Genomic DNA, 10,280 nt, shown 5'->3' with positions numbered 1-10,280 from the left:
CCCATCATCAGTGGTCTTGGAAATAATTCTTGCATTTAATTATTCGTAAACAATTTTTATCAGACTGTAAGTACTAGGGATTGAACTCGTGCCCAGCCAAATTTGAAGCTCAGAGTTAGCGCTTCTTAACCAACTGACCCAAAGCCCTCCTTGATTTTCATGTTTCGCACATTTTTATGGAATTTTGTTAATTTGCTGTAAAAGTTTTATTAACAAATTCACTTGCTCTGTTTATATTAGAACGAAATTATAAACCAGCTGTAGAATAATTGAATTAATTAATTATATTTTTATTTTTAATTGTTAAATTTCCATACTATTCTCTAAATAATAGTGAGGCATTAGTTATTTATTTTTGTAATTTGAATATATTTGCAAATAAATTCATTTCATATTATTTTAAATATTGTAGAAATTCTAAATTAATATATTGAACCTTTTCCCAGTTAATGCATCTGGCCACTTTTACTCTTTGATAGCTAGGAGGTTTCTACAGAGTCCCACCCATCTCACTGACTAATTTGTGTATTCCTCATAAGCTTCGTGATTATTCAATGACTGATCTAAGATCTGCGTACCGCCCCCGCGGTTAGTGATTAATCTGAGATTAGATAGTGGCACTCGGTTTTCGCATATAGCTTCAGGATTTTGTCCACTTCGTTTGGATCTATACTAACTTTATCTGCTAACTTCATTACTAGTGATTCATGTGTTTATTTACATAGAATACATGCATAAACTAAATCAATTGAAAGTAATAATAACAATTATGAAAGATGCCTCAAAACAACCAACCAAAATATTTTACAAATAGCGCAAATGGAAAATCTTAATCTCAGTGTAATTTCGACGCTTGCAATAATTTCCACTTTTGATTTTATTAATTTTCTTCTGCTTCGACTAAATTTCGTTTACTTAAATTCATTTCGAAAACATGTTCTTGACAATATTATGAGCAAGCATTCCACAGCAACTCGGCAACATTGCAATGTATGATAAAAACAAAAATTAAAAAAAAAAAAAAACAGCAACGCTACTTAGCATTGTCTTTTCACTCCGCTAGCAGCATATACATACGTTTATTGCACAGCCACATTAAAATTTCGAAAATAACAACAGGCAGACACACATTTACATATTTTTAAGCTTATTTGGGACTGACGCCAACGTCATATCATCTTTGGCATGACTGACGAAGTTCTCTTTTCTTCAATTTTTATTTTGTTTTTGTTTTTCTTTTGGTTAAAGAAAACAAAGAAAATTCTACTTTTTGCAGTTGTTGGTTGTTGGTTGTTGTACTTTATTACTTTTTGTTTGTATGCATTTCTGCCTGCTTCTTCTTAATGTTATATTTGTTATATTTTCCTGAGTTCGTTTTACTTTACTAAGTGGAAGGCGCATATTTACCTCTGCGCTCGGCTCGATTTATGTTAAAATTTAGTAAATCTCTGCATTTGTAAGTGTGTTTGTATGTGTGTGAATGTATGTTTAAAACATTTAACTGATATAAAGTTGCTAAAATTTGGTTACGGTTATTATAGCACCACAAGCAACAAAAAATTAATTTAATTTTAGCACCTCGTCGTAAATGCTGATTTATAAATTTTGAAGTATTTTTAGCTACGCTACTACATTGTCATAGATAATTCATTTTCATAAAAACTCTATTATAGCAGTTGTTTTACTAACATAATCTTTACTAATTTTAATTTCGAATGATTTTAATTTTTTTTATTTTTTTTTAATTTAACCAAATCAATAATCATAATTTTTATTATTCCATCATTTTTTGTTAATGTATAAATTACTGAAAATTTTTTTTTTTAAATAAATTTTAGGTGCTTAAAATAAAAAAGAAAAATGAAACAAATTAAATAAAATTTAATTTGTATGAATTATAAAGTAAACAAGACTTCCTTCACGTAAGCAACCTGCGGTATCTCGAATGCATTTTATGTGCATTTTTCGTCATTTGGGGAGTTTAGGTATATTTGTTGTTTCTTAGTATTTTTGATCCTTCGCTACTTAGAGGATTCATTATACCGAATATTCATTACATCGGAAGTTCACTGTGTATACCTAAAATTAAGATCAGTACCTAAAAACACAGAAAAGGGAAGGGAAAAGAAAAATCGCGAAAAAGAATAAAAGAAAAGTGTAAAAAATAAAAGAAAAAATGGGAAAAAGAATATAGGAAGAAAGGCGAAACAGAATATAAGAATATAATGTATGTAGAAAAACAAAAAGATAAAAGAAACTTCGAGAAAAAGATAAAAGAAATGTATAAAAAAAAATAAAAGAAGAAAATGGAGAAAAAGAGTAATAGGAAGAAATGCGAAAGAGAATATAATAATATATAAAATGAAAACAATAATTAATGAAGAAATTAAAAAAAAAAATAAAATAAAATAAAAATTCAAATAACAAAAAAAATAAAATAAAAATTCAAAAAAAAATTTATAAAATTTTCAAAAAAAAAAAATCAAAAAATAAAAATAAAATAGAAATTCCAAAAAAAAATTCACAAAAATAAAAATAAAATAAGAATTCAAAAAGAAAAAAAAAAGAGAAAAAAAGAATAAAAACAGGACTTACGAAGAAATATTTGTGAAGCACTGCTTAATAAAAAAATTTTAAAACCGTTTTCTTTTATGTTAAAATTGTGACTCTATTACATTGCGTTAGGGAAACAAGAATATTTTTTGGAAAAATGTGTCCCAAATCCTTAGGGCCATGTTATACGCACATATGACAATGTCCATGTCAGTTCTACGTTGTTTTTGGTCATGAACAAAAGGCAAGTTATATTACAATTATCAATTTCTATTTGTGCCTTAATGTAGAGAGTAAGGTAATATTTTTTGTATAGAAATATACATATTTACTTCTAATAGGTACAAATACCAACACATTACTGAGTAACCCTGTTTTTACCAACGTGATGACCCACACAAAGCTTCGACAGCGGGACTAAATTTAAATCGACATTTCTGTAATACTCAATCTTTTTTCAAATTTGACATGGCCATGATTCTCTGTATAACATAGCCTGTATTTATTGTAGTTATTACAAATTGGTTTTCCTGACTATGAACTACATAATCGTTGTAGCTTTTAAATATCAAGGAAAAAACTAGATCTTCAAAAAAGCTATTTTTGATATATTAAACATTTCTGACTTAAGATACTTTGATTCTCTTATAAAATAGCTGCTTTCATGACCTATTCAAAATAAATAGATCTACTTCATATAGTAAAGTACTTTTATTCTATACTTTTATTCTATAATTTTATTCTATACTTTTATTCTCTTATACAATAGATCTACTTCATATAGTAAAGTAAGTATGGTAAATTTGAAGAGTGTAAATTTAACGAATGTTAATGTAAATCATTTCACAGCCTATTAAAAACCACCAAAAATTAATCATTTTGATTAATCAAGCGTAATAAATTTAAATATATAAAATTTTAACTAATGTTAATGTAAATTAAACTCTTGGTATAAAAAAGTACCTATGAAAAAATTTATTAATTTATGGGCCGGCGTCTTTCTGCTACAATACCACAATACCATTTCCAGTGAGAAAAGCAATATTCTCTTTCTCAATTCAAGTTTATTTTTATTTAAACAGCAATAAAATGGATATAATATATATAATATATTTCTAAAAGAAAGAAGTTTTACAACTAATATAATCGACTATCTAATTTATCAACATTTACAATTAACTCAGCTCTCTAGTCCTAGGTTCCCGAAAAAAGTTTTTAAATAAAGATCATTAATTTCAGCATCATAATTTAAAATTTGGAGTAAATAATGAGGTCGCTTATGGTGTAATTGTATTGATTATTGACAATATCACAGGAGTTTAATTGTAGGCTGTCTAAAGGCATTCTTGGGAATTAGAATGTTAATGTTTTTTTACAATAAAAGCATTTTAACATTATATCGATATATGTAGATTATGAGATCTCAACTTCAAAAGATCCCAATGTGACAACCACGTGTGCAAGTATTGATAAACATTAAAAAACAAATTTTAAAACAAAGCAATCAAACTACTTTATAAAAAGTACATATAATGCACTTCTGAAGTTGAGTTGGTTTTATATTATTAGTTTTTTAATTTTTAACGATTTTTATATAATTTAATTTTATTATATGTAATTATTAATTCTGAAATTGTAGTAAGTTTTGCTTTTTCCCTTTCTGTTTTTTCGTATCGCTATTCGGTAATAGACTTGCGGTAGTCTAAACATTTAATTGTTATGTTACAATTATCATTAATAGAAACTTACTAATTGCCAAGCGTGTAAACATTGTCTGAAAAACTATGACGGTAATATTAATTTTTATTTATTTAATATTTATTTAATTTTAGTCGTTAAGAAAGGAAATCATAATTTACACGGTTGTAAAAACATTAGATATTATATATTCGGCTCGTAATCTTGAGAGCAAATTAGATAACTGAGATGATTCTAAATGTAAATTAACAGAATAGCGATATATTATATAATTGGCTCAATATCTTAAAAGCAATGTGAATGACTAAGATAATGTTCGCAGAAGAATTTGTTACAGATATAAACCAATTAACATAATTTGATAACATTATATTAATTTATGCATTTGAGTCTAAATCTTGAGAGTAGATAACCAAATAAATTTTAGATGCACCAAAAAAGACGTAGTTATTAAATATTATATTTACACATAAGCTTCGAGTATTTCAAGATTTTTTTTTTTTTTTTATTTTTTTGGACTTTTTTTGTACTTTTTTTTGGCATTTGTTCGTAGAGTTTATGTCTAATACTGGATTCACACACAAGAATTTTGTTTGTAATTTCAGCTGTCATGTTTGTAATTTTAGCTGTCAATTGTTGTTGTTTTCAACGCAAAATGAAAATTTTTGACAGCTAAAATTACAAACAAAACTCTCGTGTGAATCCAGTATAATTTTTTTTCAAGAAATAACTCCATTAATAACTTTTCTTCTTTCTAGTCACAACAGTGCTTGAGTATTCACTTTTTAAAGTATTCATGTCAAATATTTCATTACTTCGCTCTCTATATTCGGTATTTAAATAGCCCAAAAGAGGGGTTGTCTTTTTAATTCGGAATATTTCTTTAACTAAATGGAATTGTCCCATAAAAACTGTAACATCTGCTTAGCCAATTCATTCTTCCTACTTTATTGCAAAAATACAATAGGCATCCAACAATCCATATTACTCCTGAAATTCAAAATCTAACCTCAAAATTATGTTTTAAATTTATTTAATCAAAAATTTTGCTATTTAGACGGCTTATGAGTCAGATAAAAATATTTTGCAAATAAATCATGGTTTTTGTAATAGTTTTTAAACCTAAAACAAAAAAAAAACAAAACTAAAATCTTTTCTTTAAATTTAATTTTGCATCTGCAAGTATTTGATTTCTCCAGCATTTAATAAAAATAAAATTATGTTCAACATTAAGATGACATGACACGATAACCACGAATAAGACATAGAGATACCATTAATAGTGCTGCCAACTCCCAATATTGATAATGCCCAACAATTTTAATGGCCTCTTATTGCCTTCGTCGTATGTCAGTTTTGGAAGAGCCAATCCCTTTCACTTGCAATTTAATTCGTTTGTTTTACGTACATTCGTACATACATACATACATATATGTATATCAGCCTGTTTGCCTGCCTGCCAGTTGTACTTTACTTACAAATTATTGAACAAAAAAATAAATGATTTTTTTCACATCCACACCAAAGTAACATACAAACATATATACGTATGTGGTTACATATTAATCATTTTTCACTGACCTCATAAAACTAAAAATAAAGAAAAACTAGAAAAAGAAATTTGAATGCGGATTTGCATGATATGTACCGACCGCGTACCACTGGTACATATCCAGCTTATCATTTGACAACATTTTGTAAAATAACAAACGTTCAAAATATATTGTACATTAAAATATTTGTATGTACGCCACATACATATATACATATGTATGTACGTACGTACATATAATGCTAAAAGGTTGTAGTAAAGTAAAAATTTATGCTTTTGCTAGACGGTACCGAAATATTTTGCGCCATCAATCATTAACAACAGCTCACAACCCACAACTCACAGCTCGTAACTTCAGCAATACAAAATAAGAAAAGAAGGAAAAAAAATCAAAAATCAAAAATATAAAAAACAAAAGCAGTAAAAAGCCAAGTAGTATAAACGACGAAGAAAAATTCTCCAAACTGAGAAAGCTTTTAAGTTGCTTTTAGACTGACATGAACAACAACAACAATAATAACATTTGTTTTTGGGAACGTATGAAGAAAACTTGAATTAAATTTTGATTTTGGTTTTGTTTTTGTGTTTTCGTCAAGTCTTGTCGTGTTGTTGTTATTATTATTGTTATTGTTTTTGCTATACTTTTTCTTTGCTGATGCCGGGTGCGGTTCGGTTTGTATTGCTTTTCACTTAACAAATCAAAAATAAATATAACCAAATTTTATCCATTTTACAATTAAAACAACAATTGGCGGGTGCGGGATGGAATTTACATTCGTTAATAAAGAACTAGTTTTTTTTTATTGTTTTATATACGTAACATTTTTTTTAGGGGTAACATGCGCAAAATACAAATTTTAAGCGGGAGTGTATGATAGATGAGAAGGGGATACGACGCGTGGTGTTGTGTTAGCTAGCCGAGATCAAACAGATGAACGCCATTTCATTGTTGCGCTTGCGCTTCTTATACGAGTTTTGTAAGTTTTCTTTTCAGCATTTAAATAAATTAGAGATAATATATAAATAATACATATATAAGATAGGAGAGAGGTAAATATACAATCAAATTTTGTTTATATTTAGAAGATATTAAATTCGGGAACAAACGATTTAGAAGGTCATCTCACAAATGCTCTGCGGTTTATGTTAATGTTGTTGTTGATTCGCGCAAATATGTTAAATTTATATATACATACGTAGCTGTGAAGCTATGTATGTGTGCATGTATGTATGTATGTATGAACGAATATCCAAATAAACAGGTAATTATTTTTTTATTTAATCTAAATCAAGTCTTACAATTATAAGAGAAAAAACTTCATATAAATTGTGTACAAAAACAAAAAATCGTTAGAAAGTTTCCAAAATATTTTTGTGGGATGATTTGAATTTTTTTTTTGTTATTTTTTTATTTACAAAATTTGGTAGTACCAAAAAGTTTTTTTTTTTTCGAAGAAATATTCAATACACAATACGGTAATATGAGTATCTTCTCCTCACGTTGAGGGAACTTGGGGATACTTTTATGGCTAAAAATATAATTTAAAAAACACTTACTACTCAATAACAAAGTGCCACCCACCACAAAGCATTAGAATACAAAAATAAGTTGGAACAACAAAAAAAAAGTCAAAAGACCTGCTAAAAGTTAGCTCTTTAAGCCATGCGCCCTACCAATATCTCATGTTATGCTTCGATGACAACCATTCATATGTCTCCATTAACTCCCCTATACAACCGTGGCTTTCATGATGTTGGTCGCAGGATCTACAACTAGATACACCTAAACTTTAAGAAATACTAAGCCCTTTGATCTCAACAGTTTCCCGTGGCAGCAGTGGAAATCATCTCCATTCATTACTAAAAGGTATAGGAGCTGAACATGGTTCAGTAAACCCGCACACGTATTACTTAATGTCTATAAAGTACAATTTAGCAATAGTAACAAATAGTTAAGATTTAAAAAATAAGTTAGTAAAAGGTGGTTTTAGTGAGTTAAACTCTAGAAAAACCAAGTGCCACTGAAAAGCACTAAAATAAGCACAAAAATAAAATAGTGAAATTAAAAAATTTTGAAGACCTACAAGAAATGTACAAGTCAGCTGCATCAACTTAGCCGTAACCAGCTCAGCGCACTACAGTATCGTTGCTGACAGGTCACTATTGTGGCTCCGTGAATAAGAAGGAAACTGTACTTCACATATGTCAGATTCCATCATTAACAAGAAGAACATTCAAAATCTTTTGGGCACCTTTTCTTACCGACCTGACACAGCTGGTATCCAGTAAAATTAGAGGCTTGGTCGCCATTCCAGCCTAACCTAAACTACTGCAGACATTTAATTATTATCCTTGATGAATCACGAGTTAGTGTCTAAAGCATTTTTCCTCAATAAGTGTATGTGTTTACTTCAGTGCTTCACTGTAACAGGTGCTGTATTGATTTAAGATTATGAGTTATTCAGATGATTTAATAGAAGTATAGCTTGAAGTCTAACACATCTTTTTGTATGACGTGAAGATTTATATTACATATAATATACACACATATATTGCACATTTTTGTGAAATTATTTTATTTGCTTTTTCTTTTGGTGCTACTATATGGCACATATTAGTTTTATTAATTTTTTATTCGCTCGTATTTTTGTATTTTAATAATTTTGCTAATATTTGGAGATAGTAAATAAATTGCATTTAAATATTACAATTTCTTTAGTAGGTTTTATATTGTACTGAAACAGTAGCTTATATATCATATCATATAAATCACATAACTAAGAACAATATCATGTTTAAACTTAAAACATTTTTAAATGATTAATAAAAGACAAAAACACAAAAGACAAACAGTTTCTTTGATAATCTTTTAAGTATTAAAAGATTATCTTTTAATACTTAAAAGATTATCAAAGGTTGCCTATGATGTGCATAATTCAGAAAGGAAATCGAACTGTTCTATGAAAGAAAACTTATATAGCAATGTATAATCAAGTCAACTTATGACATAAATCTTTTCTGTTTCAATTTTTAAAAAACTATATCTATACAACGATTTATCCAGGTTCGATTAGATTTAAGCCCAAGAATAATTTGTTGTTCGCTAAAGTTCGTACAAAAGTTGTAGAGTTCAACACTAAGTGTGGAAAGGAAGTTTCGATTTTGTCCAAATTTTTTGACATACTAGTCTAATTAACATATATTTTAGTAGACTACATATATATGTTTTAAAATTAGATTAAGAAGAAAAAATGGAATACATGCACATAGATTTAAGATATAAAAAACATTTAATAAAATTATTTATAAAAATTTATTATTGAATAAAAAACACAACACTAATCAAACAAAGGATCTACCCTAAACATTGATTTCCGCTTGTATCATAATTGAGAACTGACATCATTTAAAACAAAATTGAAGCCCACAAACCATTGAGGGTAATATAACCTGGCAACGTTTAAATGTCTATCAACCAACATATACTCAAAGCGAACCTAATACATACAAATGCATCCATGGTTCGAACACACGCAATCCTAAAACAATGTAACAACACAGCGTGAAAGTCCCATGCTACCCCATCTGTCCAATATACATTCAAACACAAAGCATGATCCCCTGACTACACTTAGGGTTTATGTACTTTTATGTTTGTAAGCATGGATGTTGTCATTTCAACCCTAATTGGGGTTGTGTGACTAAGCAATCGTTGTATAGCAGTCGTGTAGAAAATTATGTATTACTACGTAGTCTTATTAAAGAAAACGAAGAATTTATAAAACATCGGGGAGAACATCGATATAAAACGAATATCCAAAAACGACAAAAAAAATAAAACAAAAAGAAAATAAACTAAATATCCATCCACCACCCTATAGTTTTGTGTTCGTTATGTGAGTAAGGTGGTATTGTTAGGGCTCACTCTCTGAATAGGGTGGCGTACTGAACTAACAAAAGACTGGAAGCCTAAACAAACCAAATAGCCGCCTTTGTGTGCGGAATACTTGATCCAAAACTGTTCACAGCGATGTTCGTATATGAAAATTCAAACACATCCACAGTAAGTGAATTCGAACTTCGAAAATAATATTAAATTAAAATTCATGTGAGAGTACAGAAAAAAAGGGTGAGCGAGCATAAAAAAGTTTACGTGGATGTGAAGGGTGGTAATTACTTAAGGAGTAATTTTAATATTTTCAATAAGAATTTTTCGAAAATTATTGCAATATTATGATATTTTAAACACTTCAAAGGAAACACATATTGACCATTTTGATGTATATTAGTATATAAAAGTATATATTGTATTATATAAACTATATTCCCAAAATATGATTTGAAGTTATTAACATTATAGATATTGATATTTAGCTACTTAAATGACTGTAGGCGAAATAGCTTCTTTATGAATAGAATGCAAATATGCTTATCAGATTAAAACCATTGAGACAAAATATAATTGCACTGGACAGTA

At 28.3% G+C, this 10,280-nt stretch overlaps 1 protein-coding gene across 2 annotated transcripts in view; it reads right to left on the bottom strand.

Annotated features, from left to right (window-relative positions):
• Positions 1-10,280, bottom strand: part of LOC119685895 (longitudinals lacking protein, isoforms A/B/D/L-like) — a 96,885-nt gene that overhangs the window by 21,365 nt on the left and 65,240 nt on the right. The window lies entirely within an intron of this gene.

Source organism: Teleopsis dalmanni, chromosome 2 (genome assembly GCF_002237135.1).
Source record: "Teleopsis dalmanni isolate 2A chromosome 2, ASM223713v2, whole genome shotgun sequence".
Taxonomy (NCBI): domain Eukaryota; kingdom Metazoa; phylum Arthropoda; class Insecta; order Diptera; family Diopsidae; genus Teleopsis; species Teleopsis dalmanni.
The sequence above is the reverse complement of the archived record's forward strand: the minus strand, read 5'-3'. Positions and strand labels throughout refer to the sequence as shown.